Source organism: Salmo trutta, chromosome 40, assembly GCF_901001165.1.
Source record: "Salmo trutta chromosome 40, fSalTru1.1, whole genome shotgun sequence".
NCBI classification, from domain to species: domain Eukaryota; kingdom Metazoa; phylum Chordata; class Actinopteri; order Salmoniformes; family Salmonidae; genus Salmo; species Salmo trutta.
In genome coordinates, this window is record NC_042996.1 from 23,556,920 (window position 1) to 23,582,378 (window position 25,459).

The following is a 25,459-nucleotide window of genomic DNA, read 5'->3' on the forward strand; positions in this document are numbered from 1 at the left end:
TTGCCCTGGCCATATCTGCCGTCCTCATGCCTCCTTGCAGCATGCCTAAGGCACATTCATGCAGATGAGCAGGGACCCTGGGCATCTTTCTTTTGGTGTTTTTCAGAGTCAGTAGAAATGCCTCTCTAGTGTCCTAAGTTTTCATAACTGTGACCTAAATTGCCTACCATCTGTAAGCTGTTAGTGTCTTAACAATCGTTCCACAGGTGCATGTTCATTAACCTGTTGGGGCTAGGGGGCAGTATTTGCACGGCCGGATAAAAAACATACCCGATTTAAACTGGTTACTACTCTTGCCCATAAACGAGAATATGCATATAATTTGTAGATTTGGATAGAAAACACTCTAAAGTTTCTAAAACTGTTTGAATGGTGTCTGTGAGTATAACAGAACTCATATGGCAGGCCAAAACCTGAGAAGATTCCATACAGGAAGTGCCCTGTCTGACAATTTGTTGTCCTTCTGTTGCATCTCTATCGAAAACACAGCATCTCTGCTGTAACGTGACATTTTCTAAGGCTTCCATTGGCTCTCAGAAGGCGCCAGAAAGTGGAATGACGTGTGTCACCTCGCCCAGACAGGTTAAATGGTTATGGTTCATTGAACAAGCACGGTAAACAGTGTAAACCCTTTACAATGAAGATTTGTGAAGTTATTAGCATTTTTACGAATTACCTTTGAATGACAGGGTCCTGAAAAAGGGACATTTCTTTTTTTGCTGAGGTTAGGTCCGGGATGGCAGGAAGCTTGGCCACAGTGATGCACTGGGCCGTATGCACTTCCCTCTGTAGCGCCTTATGGTCAGATGCCGAGCAGTTCCCATACCAGGCACTGATGCAACCGGTCAGGATGCTCTCGATGGTGCAGCTGTAGAACTTTTTGAGGATCTGGGGACCCATGCCAAATCTTTTCAGTCTCCTGAGGGGGAATGGGTTTTGTCGTGCCCTCTTCATGACTGTCTTCGTGTGTTTGGACCATGATAGTTCGTTGGTAATGTGGACACCAAGAAACTTGAAACTCTCAACCCGCTCCACTACAATGTTAATGGGGGCCCGTTCGGCCCTCCTCTTCCTGTCGTCCATAATCAGCTCCTTTGTCTTGCTCGCGTTGAGGGAGAGGTTGTTGTCCTGGCACAACACTGCCAGTTCTGTGACCTCCTCCCTATAGTCTCATCGTTGTCGGTGATCAGGCCTACCACTGTTGTTTCGTCAGCAAACGTAATAATGGTGTTGAAGTCGTCATTGACCATGCCGTCGTGGGTGAACAGGGAGTACAGGAGGGGACTAAGAACACACCCCTGAGGGGCCCCAGTGTTGAGGATCAGCGTGGCAGACATATTCTTGCCTACCCTTATTACTTGTGGGCAGCCCGTCAGTAAGTCCAGGATCCAGTTGCAGATGGGGGTGTTTAGTCCCAGGGTCCTTAGCTTAGTGATGAGCTTCGTGGGCACCATGGTGTTGAATGCTGAGTGGTGGTCAATGAACATCATTCTCACATTGCTGTTCCTTTTGTCCAGGTGGGAAAGGGCAGTGTCATGTGCGATTGAGATTGCATCATATGTGTAACTGTTGGGGCGGTATGCGAATTGGAGTGGGTCTAGTGTGTCCAGAGGATGCTGTTGATGTGAGCCATGACCAGCCTTTCAAAGCACTTCGATTCGAGCATAAAAGGCATTTAGCTCGTCTGGTAGGCTCGCGTCACTTGGCTTCTCGTGTCTGGGTTTCCCTTTGTAGTCTGTAATAGTTTTCAAGCCCTACCAGATCCGACGAGCGTCAGAGCCGGTGTAGTAGGATTCAATCTTAAAACCTGTTTGGGATAGGGGGCAGTATTTTCACGGCCGGATAAAAAACGTACCCGATTTAATCAGGTTACTACTCCTGCCCAGAAACTAGAATATGCATATAATTAGTAGATTTGGATAGAAAACACTCTAAAGTTTCTAAAACTGTTTGAATGTTGTCTGTCAGTATAACAGAACTCAAACAGGTTAACGAGAGTCTTGTCTTTAAAATGGTGTAAAATAGTCATATGTTTGAGAAATTGAAGTTATAGCATTTTTAAGGTATTTGTATTTCGCGCCACGCTCTACCATTGGATATTGGTGAGGCGTTCCGCTACTTTGCTTGTTTGATGATTCGTCTGAGGGCATAGCGGGATTTTTTATAAACTTCTGGATTAGTGTCCTGCTTCTTGAAAGCGGCATGCACTGGAGCAACGAACCGCCCATGCTGTCTCTGCCTGGCCAGTTCCCATCTCTCCACTGGGATTCTCTGCCTCTAACCCTGGCTTACTGGTGCTCTTCCATGCCGTCCCTAAGAGGGGTGCGTCACTTGAGTGGGTTGAGTCACTGACGTGATTTTCCTGTCTGAGTTGGCTACCCCCTTGGGTTGTGCCGTGGCGGAGATCTTTGTGGGCTATACTCGGGCTTGTCTCAGGATGGTAAGTTGGTGGTTGAAGATATCCCTCTAGTGGTGTGAGGGCTGTGTTTTGGCAAAGTGGGTGGGGTTATATCCTGCCTGTTTGGCCCTGTCCGGGGGTATCGTCGGGTGGGGCCACAGTGTCTCCCGACCCCTCCTGTCTTAGCCTCCAGTATTTATGCTGCAGTAGTTTATGTGTCGGGGGGCTAGGGTCAGTCTGTTATATCTGGAGTATTTCTCCTGTCTTATCCGGTGTCCTGTGTAAATTGAAGTATTCTCTCTCTAATTCTCTTTCTTTCGTTCTTTCTTTCTTTCTCTCAGAGGACCTGAGCCCTAGGACCATGCCTCAGGACTACCTAGCCTCCTTGCCGTGCCCAGTCCACCTGGCCGTGCTGCTGCTCTAGTTTCAATTGTTCTGCCTGCGGCTATGGAACTCTGACCTGTTCACCGGACGTGCTACCTGTCCCAGACCTGCTGTTTTCTACTCTCTAGAGACAGCAGGAGTGGTAGAGATACGCTGAATGATCGGCTATGAAAAGCCAACTGACATTTACTCCTGAGGTGCTGACCTGTTGCACCCTCGACAACCACTGTGATTATTATTACTTGACCCTGCTAGTCATCTATGAACATTTGAACATCTTGGCCATGTTTTGTTATAATCTCCACCCGGCACAGCCAGAAGAGGATTGGCCACCCCTCATAGCCTGGTTCCTCTCTAGGTTTCTTCCTAGGTTCTGGCCCTACTAGGGAGTTTTTCTACACCTGCTTCTACACCTGCATTGCTTGCTGTTTGGGGTTTTAGGCTGGGTTTCTGTACAGCACTTTGAGATATCAGCTGATGTAAGAAGGGCTTTATAAATACATTTGATTTGATATGATATTTGACCAGGAAGAAGAGCAATGGAGTTCTGCATCAGATGACCTGGCCTCCACAATCACCCGACCTCAACCCAATTGAGATGGTTTGGGATAAGTTGGACCGCAGAGTGAAGGAAAGTAGCCAAAACTACTCAGCATATATGGGAACTCCTTCAAGACTGTTGGAAAAGCATTGCAGGTCAAGCTGGTTGAGAGAATGCCAAGAGTGTGCAAAGCTGTCATCAAGGCAAAAGGTGAAGAATCTCAAATCTAAAATATATTTTGATTTGTTTAACACTTTTTTGGTTACTACATGATTCCATATGTGTTATTTCATAGTTTTGATGTCTTCTCTGTTATTCTACAATGTAGAAAACAGTAAAAAATAAATAAAAACCATTGAATGTGTAGGTGTGTCCAAACTTTTGACTGGTACTGTACATTTATATTTAGTTCATTTGGCAGACGCTCTTATCACACGATAGTGGCATCTGACTGCTGATTCCAATGCAGGATGGAAAGGGAGCCACAAAATTTGAACTGTTATAAAAATGGTATATAATTATTTTGGGGGTATTTTGAATATACAAATTACAGCTCTCGAAAGTATCGTGTTACAAAGCACTTTGGAGGGTAGTTAAGCCTAATGTAATTCAAGTAACAAAATACTCAGAAGTATTTGAAGTACATATTACAGAAATACTGCCTGTGTGTGTGTGTGTGTGTGTGTGTGTGTGTGTGTGTGTGTGTGTGCGTGCGTGCGTGCGTGTGTGTGTGTGAATGAATGAATGACAGAGGTAGGGATTCTACTTGAGTTGTGAATGGTGAATGAAGCCTGGAGCTTCTAGCTCTGCCTGAATGTCTATGGATGATCCCCAGCGAGGTTAGGACTATGCCTATGACTCATGCTATACAGAACATGTATGACTGGTTCATTGTATAAATGATAAGAGGCCGTCTTTGCTCTTTTAAGGTCCTTACTACTGAATAGTTTCTGTTCCAGGTGCGTAGGAGTCATTCATTGTATAGACACATTATTCGTGTGTAATTGGGGTAATATTATGTCTGTGTAGTGACATGCATAGGTAGAGTAAAGTGGATGTTTACAGGAAATTCAAATTGAACAATGCATGTTTCTAGACAGGCATGATGTGAGTGATGATTATTTGCATGAACATCTTGGTCAAATGGGACAAGGACATCTTGTCCACAAAACTGAAAATACTTCTTGTCCCCCACTCATGCAGGCAGTTAGATGACAGTTAGATGACAACCCAACACAGCACATAGCCTCCAGTAACCACACTGCAGGCTGATTGGCCACTTCCACTTAAGGCATGGTATTACAGCTGAGCACTGTATTCCCCCTACCACCACCAGCAGCAGGTCCTCACCTGCCTGTCACAGTCCATGACTATCAGCTCTCTCTCCAGCATGGTGATGGTCCCCATCCCCCCAGCCACCTCAGCTTGTCCAGTCTCCCACACACAGCAGATAGAGACACGAATACAGATGTGGGCAAGCAAGCATGCATGCACACACACACACACACACACACACCACGGCAGCAGTGCCACTCAGAAGTGCAAGTAGGTGAGCGCGGAGCAGCATCCTTCTGTCACCTGTCCACCTACAGGTTAGGATAGAAAAACACCTGGAGACTTCTACTGGTGACGGCAAACAGCCCACCTGTCACTACCTCCACACTAACCTGTCCTGGGTGGACACTGGTTGTTTTTTTATATAGCAGTAAATAACTGTAAATGAAACCCAATTGGATCACCATACAGGCTTACGTGAATATACTGTAACATACAGTATCATATATGTTGATACATGATATTGTAAATATCAACATATATGATACTGTATGTTACAGTATATTCACGTAAGCCTGTATGGTGATTTCTAACTAATAAATTGTGTACAGTATTACCCCAATTAGGTTTCATTTACTTGAATCATTGAACATGAATGAAAAGCCAATAAAAGGGATTTGAAAGTGGATAAAACGTATATTTATATAAACAGTTGCCATCCTGACTGCTTGATAAATAATCTACTATCTAATTGACCATAATATACTAGACAAGCCGGGAGAGTTATCAGTAAAATGTTCATCTGGTAATTACATTTGGCATGCTGTACCATGTGTGTGATGGGACGACAAACAGTTTATCTTTGCTCCGCTGTATTGACAGTGTGCTCTCTTTGATTACCATCAGTCACACACATCCGTTTAATAGGAGTTAATACACATACATTATAGAGATGCAGACGGGATACATCATTAATGAATGAAGACTGTCCTCTTTATTTGATATTTACTCATTATCTCCAGTGCATCTGCTCTCTAAACTAATAAAGGTCGACACCGACTAGTCACCAACTTCTACGCTGACTGACAACTTGACAGCATGACAGCTTGAGTTACAGAGTGAGTAGAGCTCTTCAGTTGCACATACATAATGGATTTTTACTTTGTAGTGGAGACAAACCAACACACAGCCCCTGTTCCAGAGTAGCTGACAGACAGGCAGCACAGGAGAACGCCTCAGCTGAGGTGTTTTGGCAGGTAGCTCGGTTGTTGTTTGACATTCTAACACTGGGAAATATAATAGCTGATGTTTATAGCGTGTGTCTGATGCGGGTAAGTTAGTCTAATCATAACTGTCAGAATTTGAAGACTTGTAAATGTGATATTGTTTGAAGCTATTCCACATGTGTTGTTGATGCTATGTAAGGGGAATAACTAGAAGGTATCTGCTTTAGTTGATACCTTGCGCATGACACAGGTAGGGTTGAATTTCTAATCAAAACTGTCAGATTGTATGAAGACTTACTTGTAAATGTGATATTGTTTGAAGCTATTCCACATGAGTAGATGATTGTTTCATCATGTCAGTGGATATGATTAATGATAGGAGAAAACGTAATCCATGCAATGGATACCTGAAACCCTGAGGGAGCAATGGAAACGCGTTCTCTGGCTTGACGAATCACGCTTCATCATCTGACAGTCTGACGGACAAATCTGGGTTTGGCGGATGCCAGGAGAACACTACCTGCCCTAATGCATAGTACCAACTGTAAAGTTTGGGTGAGGAGGAATAACCATCTGGGTCTGATTTTCATGGTTCGGGCTAGGCCCCTCAGTTCCAGTGAAGGGAAATCTTAATGCTACAGCATACAATGACATTCTAGATGATTTTATGCTTCCAACTTTCTGCCAGTATAGGGAAGGCCCTTTCCTGTTTCAGCATGATAATGCCCCTGTGAACAAAGCGAGGTCCATACAGGAATGGTTTATCGAGATCGGTGTGAAGAACTTGACTGGCCCGCACAGAGCCCTGACCTCAACCCCATCGAACACCTTTGAATTGGAACACTGATTTCGAGCCAACCCTAATCTCCCAACATCAGTACCCAACCTCACTAATGCTCTTGTGGCTGAATGGAAGAAAGTCCCCTCAGCAATGTTCCAACATCTAGTGGAAAGCCTTCCCAGAAGAGTGGAGGCTGTTATAGCAGCAAAGGGGGACCAACTCCATATCAATGCTTATGATTTTGGAATGAGATGGTCGACGAGCAGGTGTCTACATACTTTTGGTCATGTAGTGTTTATAGGTCCAAGGTCCTCTAACCACACATCTTAAAATAAGAGAGCAAGGCTTGTAATCAGTCTTAGAGTATTAGTGCTGATAGGATCAGCGTTGCCTTGTAAATTATAATAATACAACTATTGAGAAGGGGGCGGGTCCTGCTCTTTGATCTGCCCACTTACTCTGAGAAACTTTTTGAATACAGATCCTGAGGCTCATCAAAACTAAGGACCAGACTAGAAAAACTCTTAACTTCAGTAATGTTTCTAGCTTAATCCATTTAAAGGTTAATACAATCCAACAGAGTACAGTCTACTTTCCCTCTCTCCCTCATTATCTCTCTCTCTCTCTCTCCCTCTCTCTCTCTCTCTCCCTCTTCCTCTCTCTCTCTCCATATTGACAAAGCCTTGTTGTGTTCGGCTGTGTAGCAGGCAATGACAGGACAATTTTGAAGAAACAGTGACAGATTAAGCCATGCATCATTAGCTAAGAGTTGAGGAGAGACTGACTGCATCACTTCTTCTTTTTATAAGAAACATTAATGTGTTAAAAATCCCAAATTGTTTGCATAGTCAACATACACACAGCTCTGACACACACACTTACCCCACCAGACATGTCACCAGGGGTCTTTTCACAGTCCCCAAATCCAGAACATATTCAATAAAGCATACAGTATTATATAGAGCCATTATTGCATTGAACTCTGTTCCATCTCATATTGCTGAAATGAACAAAAAACAGATAAAGCAACACCTCACGGCACAACGCCTCTTCCCTATTTGAGCTAGATAGTTTGTGTGTATGTACTGATATGTAGGCTACGTGTGCCTTTTTTAAATTGATGTAGTTCTGTCCTTGAGCTGTTCTTGTCTATTGATGTTCTGTATTATGTCATGTTTCATGTTTTGTGTGGACCCCAGGAAGAGTAGCTGCTGCTTTTGCAACAGCTAATGGGGATCCTAATAAAATACAAAATACCAGAGTTATTTCCCTTCAGTGGGGAACAAAAACTCTGTTGTTGCTGTCGGTGATGATGGCATCAATAGCTGCTGCTGCTGCTTCAACAGCTTGAGTACAACACGCACACACATACTGTACGTACACGCACCATTTTTCATCGGAATGGGAGCATCGTTGCCTCCAAGCACCTCGGGTCATTCAGTTTGAGGCGTGAGCAGCGAAAATCTACCTGTTGGAATCAGCAGCCGGCATGCAAGTAGGCAGGGGCTGAGATATGTTACCCCAAACAGCATAGAGAGAGATTAAGAATTGATATCTCGCTCTCTCTCTCGGCTATCACAGATAATACACACAGGTGTAAAATGACACAGCATTTCCCATGGAAGATGCCGGGTTATTTTCCTATCCTGATGCATCGTATATCTGAGCCCTGGAGTTTATTTTCTCTTTTCTAGGAAACTTATACCACAGACAGACCATGAATGCATCCCAAATAACACCCTATTCCCTTTAAAGCACATTTCTTTGGACCAGAGCTCATAGGGCTCTGGTCCAAAGTAGTGCACTATATAGGCAATAGGGTGCTATTTGGAACACGTTTATTCCTGAATCTCTTTAAGGGATTCTTGTATTTATCCTGCTTCCAGAGGTTGGTCTCGCATGACTGAGCATGGCTCAGCACAGAGGGTAGAAGAGCAGCAGACAGAATCCATAAAGCCAACCCTGAGGACCAGGCCTGTCAATTTGTGTTTTTCTTAGAATACAAATGTCTGTCCTGATCCAGTCTTCTACAGTCAAAGGGCTGAGTGCTGGGCTGTGGGTCTCAGCTCTCTATGACAGATACAGGGCTGGGCTTTGGGTAGATCAGACAGGATCAGGCCTCAACTCTAAGATATGAGGAAGAAGGCTGGGCTGGGGGTCCAGGAGGTCTAGAGGGGCAGTGGGGATCTGATCAGGGCCCTGCTAGGACATGAGGACAGAAAGAGGGTTGGTTTGTCTGGTGGGACCTTTTCAGCTTTGGTTTGTGTGGTGGGGGATCTACTGGAGCTCAAGCCTGGGACTTGAACATTCATCCACAACAATGCTTGGTATCCAAAAATCTGCATGGTAGCCAATGGTCTACCAAAACTGTTGGTGGCTCTGGTACACTTTGGTAGACCAGTGGCACGCTACTTCAGGTTCTCAGGATCAATGACGTGGTAGCTTCCCTGATGTGCTACACTGACGTCCTACATTCTTGGATTAGCTGCTACACTGGGATTGTGAAACATCTGATCCCAATAGAGCTCCACTTTCAGGGTTTTTCAGTTAACAACAGCAGAACACTAACTAGCTAATGTTGGCTCACAAACAATCACTCTGATTAACAGTTAGCACCGATGAAGTCCTTGATATTTCCTAAATAAGTCTATTTAACACACAGATGTTGTTAGAATTTCGATATCACAAACATAATCTTTAAAAGGACACCATTCACATGCAGGTAAGAAGTTTTGATTTCTATATAGTATCTGAAGGTTTCTAACAAAACGTACCTTTGCCAAATCGTTATCTTGTAACTATTAGGTTCTATCTGCGCTAAGCATAGCTCTGAGATATTGAGCATCAACATTTGTACATCCCAAATCTGTTTTACAGTGACTTCTTGTTTCATAACCTATTAAGGTCCTCACCTTTTAGATACCTAAAGTGCAAAAGTATCAAAATCCTGAGACATTTGTCAATATGTTTTTTTTAGGGGGCTGCAATCACAGATATAACCTTATGGTTCTGAAATGTTAATCTGGGTTGATCCATACAGTTCTATCTGACACTTCTGAATTAGACATAAATGATAAAATAACACTATTTCACCAACACATCCTCAAATACATTAACAAATGTATTATGATCATCAGACAAATTACTTTCATCAATGAACAATGATGTGACAACATCATTTCCTTTGAGATTTCTGACTGTATTGATTTTTTGCTTGTGTGCCATTATTTCTGGCTAGACTAGCCTAGACCATACTTAGAGGGAGATGGCAAAGACTTGTTCTGATTGGACCGTCTGTATTTGTTCAGGCTTGTGATTGGATTGTAGACAGAACCTTAAAGTGCCAAGTTTAAATGGATTTACTGTAGTTTTTCATTTGTTTCCACTTAAAGTTTACTTTTTAAAACTCCACAGACATAATAACCATCTAAATATCAATTATAATAATCTAATAATAATTCTAATAATCATCTACAGATCAATCCCAAGGTCTTAAAATTGAAGACAATGAGCTCTATTTCAAAATAACATTTTTTTCAAGAATAACGGCTGTTCATTTGCGCTTCACATGCGAGCACAGTGCAGCAGTGCCTACAGTAACATAAACTAACGAAAATGCTATTGTTTTCTTTGAAATACATTTGTTTTCATATTCTAACGTTACTGAAGACCGTCATAAACACAACCAAATTAGAATTTTCCAATAGGATATATTAAATGTATTTATTAGACTGTAAGAATGTTGCAGTCAAAGTGCCTGCTCATTGGCATAGTAGGGGGGGGGGGGGCAGTTTAAGTGTTAAACTCTAATTTAAAACACTACCTCCCATTCCACCACCTCCACTAGCTTTCACATTCATACTTCCCTTCCAACCGGTGCTAAAAACCCATATGGGAATCGTTTCAAGATCCCAGAGAAATATATTCATTACCATGCAAATTGGTTTGGGAATCGTTGACTAAAAGCATTCGCCATACTTAATTTCAAAGTCTGTAAATGCAATTAATGGGACCTCATTCACAAGAAAGCGGAATTCGCCGACAGATAATTGACATTGTCGCCATCCCATTAAAAAAGTTCCGCCTCCCGATCAAGCGGCAGTGGCAGTGCTCAGCGATTCTTAGGAAAGCCTTTCCCTCATGTTTCCTTGACATGGGCCTCATAATCGGATAATAAAAGATATTTCTTCTGCTGTGTATAGGGTGAGACTCACAACAAAACGCCCGGAAAAGTTTTCCACCGTCATTTCTGAGAGTCCCCTCGTTCAATTACCATTCCGAGAACAATCTGTGCGAATAACCTGAAACGCAGTCACAGCCTGCTGCTGATGACAACCGCTACCTCCGATTAAGATCCTACTTAGCAGGGATACTGTGTGGAAAATAGTACCGGGAGTAAAGAGAGAGAGGGAGGGATGGGGAGGTAGGGAGTGAGGGGTTGGGACGGAAATAAATTAACAACTAAAGGACTTTGGGAGAGAAACAAGTAGAGGAGAAAGAGAGAGGGAGAAAGAGAAATTGTCAACTAAAGGACTCTTGAGACTCAGCCAAGCCCCATTAACAAACAAATACCGAGACACAAGTTTTTGAGTAAGGCAAGGGCGCCTATTGTTTTCAAATAAGCAGAGTCCAAATTGGGCGCTGTGAATTATGCCGTTACAGTGCTCGGAATAACAAGAAGCACCAGGCTATTTCTCTCTCTCTCTCTCAAAGTAAAATGTCAGGGAAAGCATTGCTATGGTGATAAAGGGGACTGTCATCCTGTGTTATTTAAGCAAAGCCAGCCAACTCTGACACTCCATGGGGTCATGAGCAGGTTATCTTCACCGTCACGGAGGCGTATTCAATAGGCCTTTGATGACTGCAGAAAGTACGTTGGAGCAATGAGATATGTAGCCTACACAATGTCAGTCAGTGAAGGTGTATGTAGCTACTGTAGTCAACTAGGCCTATTCCTCAAAAAGAAAGGAGGGCCAGGGCAGCGAGTCCCCGCAATATTTCAACTTTGTTTCCATTGAACATGACATACAAAAAAACACATTTTAATTAGTTATATGAAGAGTGACTTGGTCCTCCTTTCTTTTTGATGACCAATTTACCCCTTTTACCAAAGAGGGGGGAATGTCTACCAAAATCTACTATTGTGTACCTTAGCAGCGCTTCCCTTCCTCATTATTTAATCCAAGTTAGGTCTATTCCTCTTTTGTAGTGGAGTGAATATTTTGTTTTGATCAAATGAATAAAACAATATAATTTATTTGAAGCATTACCATGGGTGGCACTCACATTGCCTGAAATGAACTGTTTGTGTCAATTCAAAGATAACAGTTAGATGTTGTATTCATTCACCTACATTGTGTGACTCACCCTTAGTGGCTGTGTAGATGTCTCAATACAACTCCCTCACACTCATTTAAAATGAACATTGCCTGATGGTGTACATCAAGCCAATCCCTCAGAGAATATTTCATCTTTGAGCCAGCTGTGTATTCTATTCTCACATGACACAGGAGAGGATTGTGGATCAGGAACAAGGTAATTAAACAACAAATTGGCCAGTGTTAGCTAGTGTTGATTTTTCAATGTAACATTTCTAATATTGATTTAGGAGTTAAATTAACTCTGTAAGGGTTAAATGAACACTCAGTTGTGTAAAATAACCGCAATGTTGTTATAAATAACCAGTGTTGAACCAGACTTGTCAATAATCAACTGACTGGCTTTCTTGATGTCTATAGTATTCTCTCTGCTATGCAATCTGGTTTCCGCTCAGGTGATTGACCTGTCACTTCAACCTTTAAGGTCCTAAATGATATCACCACTGCCCTTGATTCCAAGCAATGTGATGCTATTGTTTTTGATAGGTAGACCATTCCATTCTTGTGGGTCAGCTAAGGAGTATTGGTGTCTCTGAGGAGTCTTTGGCCTGGTTTGCTAACTACCTCTCTCAAAGAGTGAAATGAGTAAAGTCAAAACATCTGCTGTCTCAGACATTGCTTGTCACCAAGGAAGTACCCCAAGGCTCGACCCTAGGCCCCACACTCTTCTCAATTTACATCAACAACACAGCTCAGGCAGTAGGAAGCACTCTCATCCATTTTTAATGCAGATGATACAGTGTTATACTCAGCTGGCCTCTCCCCGGATTTTGTGTAAAATGCTCTACAACAAGGCTTTCTTAGTGTCCAACCACCGGTGTAATTACTACCTCTGAGGGTTTAGTGCTTGAGGTAGTCACCTAATACAAGCACATCGGAGTACGGCTAGACGATACACTGTCCTTCTCTCAGCACATATCCAAGCTGCAGGCTAAGGTTAAATCTAGGCTCAGTTTCCTCTATCGTAATCACTCCTCTTTCACCCCAGCTCCCAAACTAACCCTGATTCAGATGATCATCCTACCTATGATTGATTACGGAGACATAATTATTATCGGTCGGCAGGTAAGGGTGCTCTTGAGCAGCTAGATGTTCTTTACCATTCGGCCATCAGATTTGCCACCAATGCTCCTTATAGGACACATCACTGCACTCTATACTCCTCTGTAAACTGGTCATCTCTGTATACCCGTCACAAGACCCACTTCTTGATGCTTATTTATAAAACCCTCCTAGGCCTCATTCCCCCCTATCTGAGATACCTACTGCAGCCCTCATCCTCCACATACAACATTTTCCAAGCAAGGACATGCATCACAAAAAACAAAGATTCTGCCAAAATATTCACTAACCTTTGATGATCTTCATCAGATGGCACTCATAGGACTTCATGTTACACAATACGTGTATGTTTTGCTCGATAAAGTTCATATTTATATCCAAAAACCACATTTCACATTGGCGCGTGATGTTCAGAAAATGTATTCCCACCAAAACCTCCGGTGAATGTGCACATCAATTTACAAAAATACTCATCATAAACGTTGAGAAAATTTACAACAGTTATTGAAAGAATTATAGATATACTTCTCCTTAACGCAACCGCTGTGTCAGATTTTAAAATAGCTTTACGGAGAAAGCACATTTTTCAATATTCTGAGTACATAGCTTGCCATCAAAGCAAGCTATACAGATACCCGCCAAGTTCTGGGGTCAACTAAACTCAGAATTAGTATTATAAATATTCTCTTACCTTTGCTGATCTTCGTCAGAATGCACTCCCAGGACTGCTACTTCCACAAGAAATGTTATTTTTGTTCAAAATACTCCATATTTATGTCCAAATACCTCCACTATCCAAAGGCATAACGCGCGAGCGTAAATCCAGACACGAAAAGTCAAATAGTTCCATTACCGTTCGTAGAAACATGTCAAACGTTGTTTACAATCAATCCTTAGGGTCTTTTTTTAAGATAAACGTCAATAATATTCCAACCGGACAATAGCGTATTCATTCAAGAAGAAAAAGAAGGAACGGTACGCTGGCGGGCTCGCACATCACTAAGTCCTTTGTCCTCAGGCAGTCCACTCATTGACTGAGCTCCTATTTTCTGCCCAGTAACAGGAGAAGGATGAAAAATGTTTCTAAAGGCTGTTGACAGTCAATGGAAGCCTTAGGAAGTGCTACGTGACCCCACAGACACTGTAGTTTCGATAGGGATTCAAAAGAAGAACTACAATTCTCAGATTTCCCACTTCCTGGTTGGATTTTTCTCAGGTTTTTGCCTGCCATATGAGTTCTGTTATACTCACAGACATCATTCAAACAGTTTTAGAAACTTCAGAGTGTTCTCTATCCAAATCTACTAATAATATGCAAATATTTGACTCTGGGCCCGAGTATTAGGCAGTTTACTCTGGGCACACTTTTCATCTGAAAATGAAAATACTGCCCCCTATACCTTAAAAAGTTAACATACATTTTTCTAAACCAATCCAAAGTATTATTTGGATTTATTGCACCCGTTGCTGAAATAGTTGTTCCAGTTTAGTCTCATATTTTAGTCTTCCCAGCCCTGGCAGTCATTCTGAATGCAGGTTGCTGTCATGCCCTGATCTGTTTTACCTGTCCTTGTGCTTGTTTCCACCCTCCTCCAGGTGTCACTCATCTTCCCCATTATCCCCTGGGTACTTAAACCTGTGTTCTCTGTTTGTTTGTTGCCAGTTCGTCTTGTTTGTCAAGTCAACCAGCGTTTTGTCTCAGCTCCTGCTTTTCCCTAGTCTCTCTTTTTCTCACTCTCCTGGTTATGACCTTTGCCTGTCCTGACTCTGAGCCCACCTGCCTGACCACTCTGCCTACCCCTGACCCTGAGCCTGCCTGCCGTCATGTGCCTTTGTCCCTACTCTGGATTACCGACCTCTGCCTGACCTGCCCCTGAGCCTGCCTGCCTTCCTGTGCCTTTGCCACTACTCTGGATTATCGACCCCTTGACCTGTCGTTTGCCTGCCCCTGTTGCTGTAATAAACATTGTTACTTCAATATAGACTGCATTTGGGTATTAACGGAAACGTGATAGTACGAACTGGCCATGACTGACCCAGCTTTGCAACGCCATATCCTCTCAAGGAGAAATCATTAGTAGACATGAGGAGTTGCTTCGCAGTATGATGGAAGGGTTCCAGGATGTCACCGAAAGTCATGACCTAGTATTGGACGCATTGCGGGAGCTATTCCGTGGGTTGCCTACTAGGCAGCCTACCACGACGGTAACCTCCCAGCCTCTCAGTAGCCCGGCTGGTAGCAGCGCCGTCACCCCAGTTTCCTGGGAACCCCACTTACCTCCTCCGGAGTGCTACGATGGAGATTCCAGAACCTGCCAGGCCCTTCTCTCCCAGTGCTCCCTCGTTTTCGAGCTGCATCCTTCTTCGTTCCCCTCGGACCGCTTGAGGATAGCGTACATTATTACGCTGATGTCCGGGAGGGCACTCGCCTGGGCCACGGCGGTGAGGGAGCAACAATCCACCGTCTACCTCAGTCTGTTTGTGGAGAAGGTGAAAAAAGTTTTTGAGGCTCCAGTGTCCTGGAGAGAGGCTGCCCAGAAGTTACTCCAGTTTCGGCAGGACTCCCTCAGTGTAGCAGACTTTGCGTTGGATTTCCACACGCTAGCAGCAGAGGGTGCCTGGAACCTGGAAGCGCTGTTCGACACATTCTTGCACGGATTATCAGAGGAAGTAAAGGACGAGCTTGCAGCCTGGGAACTACCGACGGATCTCGACTCACTCATCGCTTTAACCATCCAGAACGATGGTCGGCTACGGGAATGTAGGAAAGAGAAGAGGTCTGATTGCGGTCCCAATGGGTCACTCAAGGATCCCACCTTAGATCTGATGAACTCCAGAAGTCCCCAAAAGGATCCGGGCTTACCCGAGTTCCTCCATGAGCCTCCGAAGACTGCCGATTTGCCGCTTCCCGAGCCAATTCAGCTCAGCAGGGCTAGCCTGTCTCCAGCCGAACGTGTACGCAGACTTAACACCCAGAGTTGTCTGTATTGCAGTACTGCCAGTCATTGTGTCTACCTGCATTATGTGTCGACCTGTCCCTTCAAGAGACCCAGCTCATTGGTAGGAATAAGTACTCTGGTGGGTCTTAAGGATCATTTTGCATCTCCCCCTACTCGCCCCCCTCTCATGCCACCCTGCGGTGGGGCGACCAGTCCAAGTCTCTCCAGATACTCATCGACTCTGGGGCCGAAATTTGTCTTATGGATGTTACTCTGGCGTCCGAGCTGGGTATCCCTACTCAACCCCTCCATTCCCATGAATGGACGCTCTGATCTGACCCCCTGGGGGATTGGGGGGTGGGGAACTGTCACGCACTGATCTATTTCACCTGTCCTTGTGCTTGTCTCCACCCTCCTCCAGGTGTCACCCATCTTCTCCATTATCTCCTGGGTACTTATACCTATGTTCTCTGTTTGTTTGTTGCCAGTTCGTCTTGTTTGTCAAGTCAACCAGCATTTTGTCTCAGCTCCTGATTATCTCCAGTCTCCCTTTTTCTCACTCTCCTGGTTTTGACCTTGCCTGTCCTAACTCTGACCACACCTGCCTGACCACTCTGCCTGCCCCTGACCCTGAGCCTGCCTGCCGTCATGTGCCTTTGCCCCTGCTCTGGATTACCGACCTCTGCCTGACCTGACCCTGAGCCTGCCTGCCTTCCTGTGCCTTTGCCACTACTCTGGATTATCGACCCCTGCCTGCCTTGACCTGTTGCTGCAATAAACATTGTTACTTTAACACAGTCTGCATTTGGGTCTTACCTGAAATGTGATAGTTGCAGGTGAATAAAAAAAAAATGTTGGATATCCCCACTGGCTCGATTCCAGTAGGAATTACACGTCACTTTGCAAGCCAGCATAATGTGACTTTCAGGCCTGATGTGGCCTGTAAACCATGAGTTGATAATATATTACGCTAGGATCTCACTTGGTGAAGGCCCCAGGACTGAAAATGAATTAATGCAACAACCATGTCTCTGTCACTAACAAATACAGTCATAGATGGTGACTCTACAATTCACTCTAAAGGCAAGGCAACCTGGGAAATATGGAAATAAGGAGCACTGTGTTAATTTAAAACTGAAAAGTGTGGACCCGTATAGACACTGGAACACTATTAAATTCACACTCTCACAATGGATTTAACACTGGATAATTTGTGTCACTGAGTTCTTTCCATTTGAACTCTGTAAGGACACAGTAACTGTATTGACCTCTTTAATATGGACATTTCATGTCCCTAATTTCGCTCTACGGGTGCAAATTATCACCAGGCGCAAAATCGCACCATCAAAATGCCATTATAATTTATAATCACTGTTATTATATTCCCTCGAGGATCCATTGTATGTATTGATAGATTTGGTGCTCTATTTCTGTTCATCATCATCCCTCTTGAAGAGGATCAGGATGTAAAGAAGTACTTTGGTCATCAGGAGGACACATTTAGCCCATCTGTCTAGGCCTGTCATGGCTGTCTGAAGGATCGGACCAAAATGCAGCGTGTTTGTAGTGCCACATGATATTTATTCGTGAAACGTAAAGCAATACACCAAATACTAGAAATACAAAAAACAACAAACCGTGACGCAGAGAGGAAAACACACTACTCAAAATTAATCACCCACAAAAACAGGTGGGACAACATCAACTTAAATATGACCTCCAATTAGAGGTAACGAGGATCAGCTGCCTCCAATTGGAGATCATACCAAACAAAACCAACATATAAATACAAAACTAGAAACTGTACATAGAAATACAAAAACAGACAAGCACCCCTGTCACGCCCTGACCTACTCTACCATAGAAAATAACAACTTACTATGGTCATGACGTGACAAGGCCAGGTATTCCCAAACTGGGGTATCCCCAGGGGTACGCACAATGCCGTCAGGGGTACGCCAAAGAAAAATGTAATTCACATTTAAAAAATATATATACAGTTTAAAGCTTTTACGACATCCAGATGTGCGCTGGTTATCAAGGGGCAAAGTATTGACAATTTATTTTAATTGAGGGACGAGCTTAAAGTTTTCTTTACTGACCATCATTTTCACTTGTATGACCGCATGCATGATGACGAGTTTCTCACATGACTGGCCTGTCTGGGTGATGTTTTTTCTTGCCTGAATGATCTGGATCTAGGATTAAAGGGACTCTCCGCAACTATATTCAATGTGCGGGGCAAAATTGAGGCTTTGATGAACCTGTTGGGGATAGGGGGCAGTATTTGCACGGCCAGATAAAAAACTACACGAATTAATCTGGTTACTACTCCTGCCCAGCAACTAGAATATGCATATAATTGTTTGATTTGGATATAAAACACCCTAAAGTTTCTAAAACTGTTTGAATGGTGTCTGTGAGTATAACAGAACTCATATGGCAGGCCAAAACCTGAGAAGATTCCAAACAGGAAGCGCCCTCTCTGACCATTTCTTGGCCTTCTTTGTCATCTCTTTGCAAAACAGAGGATCTCTGCTGTAACGTGACATTTTCTAAGGCTCCCATAGGCTCTCAGAAGGCGCCAGAACGTTGAATGATGACTTTGCAGTGCATGGCTGAAAAACAGTAGCGCATTTGGTAAGTGGTCGATCTGAGAACAATGAGACGGGTGCGCACGTGCACGTGAAGAGTCCATTTTACTTTCTCAGTCTTTGAACGAAAACAACGACTCCCGGTTCGGAATATTATCGCTATTTTACGAGAAAAATTGCATAAAAATTGCTTTTAAACTGCGTTTGACATGCTTCGAAGTACGGTAATGGAATATTTTGAAATTTGTCATGATACGCGCCTGGCGCGTCACCCTTCATTACCCTTCAGATAGTGTCTTGAACGCACGAACAAAACGCCGCTATTTGGATATAACTATGGATTATTTGGAACCAAACCAACATTTGTTGTTGAAGTAGAAGTCCTGGGAGTGCATTCTGACGAAGAACAGCAAAGGTAATCCAATTTTTCTTATAGTAAATCTGAGTTTGGTGAGTACCAAACTTGGTGGGTATCAAATTAGCTAGCCCTGTGATGGCCAGGCTATCTACTCAGAATTTTGCAAAATGTGCTTTCACCGAAAAGCTATTTTAAAATCGGACACCGCGATTGCATAATGCAGTTCTGTATCTATAATTCTTAAAATAATTGTTATGTTTTTTGTGAACGTTTATCGTGAGTAATTTAGTAAATTCACCGGAAGTGTTCGGTGGGTATGCTAGTCACATGCTAGTCACATGCTAGCTAAATATGAACTTGATTGAACAAAACATGCATGTATTGTATAACATAATGTCCTAGGAGTGTCATCTGATGAATATCATCAAAGGTTAGTGCTGCATTTAGCTGTGGTTTTGGTTTTTGTGACATTATATGCTAGCTTGAAAAATGGGTGTCTGATTATTTCTGGCTGGGTACTCTGCTGACATAATCTAATGTTTTGCTTTCGTTGTAAAGCCTTTTTGAAATAGGACAGTGTGGTTAGATAAAGGAGAGTCTTATCTTTCAAATGGTGTAAAATAGTCATGTGTTTGAGAAATTGAAGTAATAGCATTTCTAAGGTATTTGAATATCGCGCCACGGGATTCCACTGGCTGTTGACTAGGGTGGGACGCAAACGTCCCACCTAGCCCAGAGAGGTTAAGAAGTTGAAGCTCTTCTCTGCCTGCATTAACAAGGACAGCACATAGGTCTTTCCATCATTGTATGATTTTTTTGTGTGCAAATGAACTCAAGCTTACGGACAATGTCAAATGTGTTATGACGAAGCACCTGAGTGAGTTGGTTGCGCAATTACGCAGGTACTTTCCAAAAATGGATTACACAAACAACTGGATTCATTATCCCTTTAATGCCCTCCTTCCAGTCCACTTATCAATATCTGAACAAGCATTTTCTGTGAAAATGTAATTTAATCAGAAGCCACTGCCAGATTTCTGGATTGGGCTGCTCTCGGAGTATCCTGTCTTGGAAATTCACGCTGTTAAGACACTGATGCCCTTTGAAACCACGAATCTACATGAGAGCGGATTCTCAGCCCTCACTAGCATGAAAACTAAATACAGGCACAGACTGTCACGGATCCCTCCGGAACTTTCATTACACACACCTGGCCTCTATTGTCACCACTTCCGCCGAAGTCGGTCCCTCTCCTTGTTCAGGCGGTGTTCGGCGGTCGACGTCACCGACCTTCTAGCCATCACTGATCCATTTTTCATTTTCCATTGGTTTTGACTTGTCTTCCTTCACACCTGGTTCCAATCCCATCAATTACATGTTGTGTATTTAACCCTCTGTTTCCCCTCATGTCCTTGTCAGAGATTGTTTGATTGTATGTTTGTGTATTATGTGTTGGTGCGTGACGGGATTTGTACCCACTTTTTATTATTTTGTCATTTTGGTTTTGGAGTTTTGTGAAGCACTGATTAACCTCTATGGGCTAGGTGGCACCAAATCGTCCCACCTACGTAACAGCCAGTTGAATCCTGTGGCACGATTTTCAAAACGTTTGAAATGCTATTACTTCAATTTCTCAAACATATGACTATTTTACAGCTATTTAAAGACAAGACTCTCGTTAATCTAACCACACTGTCCGATTTCAAAAAGGCTTTACAACGAAAGCAAAACATTAGATTATGTCAGCAGAGTACCCAGCCAGAAATAATCAGACACCCATTTTTCAAGCTAGCATATAATGTCACAAAAACCCAAACCACAGCTAAATGCAGCACTAACCTTTGATGATCTTCATCAGATGACACACCTAGGACATTATGTTATACAATACATGCATGTCTGTTCAATCAAGTTCATATTTATATCAAAAACAGCTTTTTACATTAGCATGTGACGTTCAGAAAAAGCATACCCCCCGCAAACTTCCGGGGAATTTACTAACAATTTACTAAATTACTCACGATAAACGTTCACAAAAAGCATAACAATTATTTTAAGAATTATAGATACAGAACTCCTCTATGCACTCGATATGTCCGATTTTAAAATAGCTTTTCGGATGAAGCACATTTTGCAATATTCTAAGTACATAGCCCAGCCATCACGGGCTAGCTATTTAGACACCCGGCAAGTTTAGCCTTCATCAAAATCATATTTCCTATAAGAAAAATGGTCTTACCTTTCCTGTTATTTCGTCAGAATGCACTCCCAGGACTTCTACTTCAATAACAAATGTAGGTTTGGTCCCAAATAATCCATCGTTATGTTCCATCACCGACGTTTTGTTCGTGCGTTCTAGACACTATCAGAATGGTAAATCACGGTCGTGCGCATGGCGCATTTCGTGACAAAAAAATTCTAAATATTCCATTACCGTACTTCGAAGCATGTCAACCGCTGTTTAAAATCAAATTTTATGCAATTTATCTCGTAGAAAAGCGATAATATTCCGACCGGGAATCTGCGTGTCTGTAAACTGAGGGAAAAACAGAAAGACAGGGGCGGGGCAGGTCACGCGCCTAAGCCTTTGTCCTCTGATAGACCACTTAGCAAAAGCTCTCGTGTGTTTCAGCCAGGGCTTTGAATTACGTCATTCCTGTTTTTCCCGGGCTCTGAGAGCCCATTGGATACGTGGGAAGTGTCAGGTAACAGCAGAGATCCTGAGTTTTTGGAAGAGATGTCAAAGAAAGCAAATAAATGGTCAAACAGGCCACTTCCTGTAAAGGAATATCTCAGGTTTTTGGTGCCAAATGAGTTCTGTTATACTCACAGACACCATTCAAACAGTTTTAGAAACTTTAGGGTGTTTTCTATCCATATATAATAAGTATATGCATATTCTAGTTACTGGGTAGGATTAGTAACCAGATTAAATCGGGTACGTTTTTTATCCGGCCGTGTAAATACTGCCCCCTAGCCCCAACAGGTTAAACAACTCCGTTTATACCAAGTTCGATTCTCCTGCGCCTGACTTCCCTGCCACCAACACGCACCCATTACAGAATCTCCAACCACCATATGGAGTCAGCAGGAGAAGGTACCCCGGCCATGGAGGTGGAGGAGCGCGTCCAGGAGCATGCGGTTATGCTTCACCATCTGGGCGCCGCCATGGATCGCGTTGTCCAGACAATGGACCGCTAGGAGAGACAGGGAGTTCTTCCAGCACCTCCACCAGCACAACCGGGGTCTCCCCTGAGTGCCCCTTTCCCGCCTGAGCCCAGTGGGATCCGTCTCTCCTTGCCACAGGAGTACAACGGGAGTGCTGCCAACTGACAGGGGTTCCTCCTTCAACTAAAGAAGGAGGAATACTGTACCAAGTTATCTAGCTGAATAAACTAAGTTTGAGCCTATTCCAGGAAACATTGAACCACTGTAGTTTACATCAATTATAATTTCTAAAGTGGAAGTTGGAAAAGTTATATTTGAGTGATTCAGTGAATGGTTAGTGAGGGAGGCAATGCTCTCTCGCTTCCCCAGTTATTTAGTTAATTTTCATTCCAATCTCCATTGCATTAGCATAGCCTCTCCTATAGCCTGTCAACTATGTGTCTGTCTATTCCTGTTCTCTCCTCTCTGCACAGGCCACACAAACGCTTCACACCGCTTGACCGCTGCCACTCTAACCTGGTGGTCCCAGCACGCACGACCCACGTGGAGTTCCAGGTCTCCGGCAGCCTCTGGAACTGCCGGTCTGCGGCCAACAAGGCAGAGTTCATCTCAGCCTATGCTACCCTCCAGTCCCTTGACTTCTTGGCGCTGACGGAAACATGGATTACCACAGAAAACACTGCTACTCCTTCTGCTCTCTCCTCGTCTGACCACGTGTTCTCGCATACCCCGAGAGCATCTGGTCAGCGGGGTGGTGGCACTGGAATCCTCATCTCTCCCAAGTGGACATTCTCTCTTTCTCCCCTGATCCATCTGTCTATCTCCTCCTTTGAATTCCATGCTGTCACAGTCACTAGCCCATTCAAGCTTAACCTCTCTAGGACCGGCGGGACGAATTCGTCCCACCTACGTAACAGCCAGTTGAATCCTGTGGCGCGATTTTCAAATACCTTTGAAATGCTATTACTTCAATTTCTCAAACACATGACTATTTTACAGCTATTTAAAGACAAGACTCTCGTTAATCTAACCACACTGTCCGATTTCAAAAAGGCTTTACAACGAAAGCAAAACATTAGATTATGTCAGCAGAGTACCCAGCCAGAAATAATCAGACACCCATTTTTCAAGCTAGCATATAATGTCACAAAAACCCAAACCACAGCTAAATGCAGCACTAACCTTTGATGATCTTCATCAGATGACACACCTAGGACATTATGTTATAAAATACATGCATGTTTTGTTCAATCAAGTTCATATTTATATCAAAAAACAGCTTTTTACATTAGCATGTCCCGTTCAGAACTAGCATACCCCCCGCAAACTTCCGGCGAATTTACTAACAATTTACTAAATTACTCACGATAAACGTTCACAAAAAGCATAACAATTATTTTAAGAATTATAGATACATTACTCCTCTATGCACTCAATATGTCCGATTTTAAAATAGCTTTTCGGTGAAAGCACATTTTGCAATATTCTAAGTAGATAGCCCGGCATCACAGGGCTAGCTATTTAGACACCCACCAAGTTTAGCCTTCACCAAAGTCAGATTTACTATTAGAAAAGTTTGATTACCTTTCCTGTTCTTCGTCAGAATGCACTCCCAGGACTTCTACTTCAATAACAAATGTAGGTTTGGTCCAAAATAATCCATAGTTATGTTCCAACAGCGACGTTTTGTTCGTGTGTTCTAGACACTATCCCAATGGTAAATAACGGTCAAGCGCACGGCGCATTTCATGACAAAAGATTTCTAAATATTTCATTACCGTACTTCGAAGCATGTCAACCGCTGTTTAAAATCAATTTTTATGCCATTTTTCTCGTAAAAAAGCGATAATATTCCGACCGGGAATCTGCAATTAGGTAAACAGCCGAAAGAAAATACAGCACGGGGTCGAATCGGGCATGCACCTAATTCCATTGTCCTCTGATCGGCCACTTGGCAAAGGCGATAATGTGTTTCAGCCTGAGGCTGCCTCGACATCATTCAGGTTTTTCCCGGGCTCTGAGAGCCTATTGGAGCCGTAGGAAGTGTCACGTTACAGCTAAGATCCTGACTCATCAATAAACAGAAGCAAGAACAACAACACCTTGTCAGACAGGCCACTTCCTGCATGAAATCTTCTCAGGTTTTTGCCTGCCATATGAGTTCTGTTATACTCACAGACACCATTCAAACAGTTTTAGAAACTTTAGGGTGTTTTCTATCCAAAGCCAATAATTATATGCATATTCTAGTTACTGGGCAGGAGTAGTAACCAGATTAAATCGGGTACGTTTTTTATCCGGCCGTGCAAATACTGCCCCCTATCCCCAACAAGTTAACATCCTTATCATTTATTGCCCTCCAGGTTCCCTTGGAGAGTTCATCAATGAGCTTGATGCCTTGATAAGTTCCTTTCCTGAGGATGGCTCACCCCTCACAGTTCTGGGTGGCTTTAAACCTGTTAGGGACAGACGTTCCGCTAGCGGAACGCCTCACCAATATCCAATAGTATAATGTGACGCGAAATACAAACACATACAAAATGCTATAACTTCAATTTCTCAAACATATGACTATTTTACACTATTTTAAAGATAAGACTCTCCTTAATCTAACCACACTGTCCGATTTCAAAAAGGCTTCACAACGAAGCAAAACATTAGATTATGTCAGGAGAGTACCCTCCCAAAAATAATCACACAGCCATTTTCAAAGCAAGCATATATGTCACAAAAACCAAAACCACAGCTAAATGCAGCACTAACCTTTGATGATCTTCATCAGATGACATTCCTAGGACATTATGTTTTGTTCAATCAAGTTCATATTTATATCAAAAACCTGCTTTTTACATTAGATGTGACGTTCAGAACTAGCATACCCACCAAAAACTTCCGGTGAATTTACTAAATTACTCACGATAAACGTTCACAAAAAACATAACAATTATTTTAAGAATTATAGATACAGAACTCCATTATGCAATCGCGGTGTCCGATTTTAAAATAGGTTTTCGGTGAAAGCACATTTTGCAATATTCTGAGTAGATAGCCCGGCCATCATGGCTAGCTATTTTGACACCCACCAAGTTTGGCACTCACCAAACTCAGATTTACTATAAGAAAAATTGGATTACCTGTGCTGTTCTTCGTCAGAATGCACTCCCAGGACTTCTACTTCAACACCCAATGTTGTTTTGGTTCCAAATAATCCATAGTTATATCCAAATAGCTGCGTTTTGTTCTTGCGTTCAAGACACTATCTGAAGGGTGACGCGCCGGTGCGTATCGTGACAAAGAATTTAAAAATATTCCATTACCGTACTTCGAAGCATGTCAAACGCTGTTTAAAATCAAT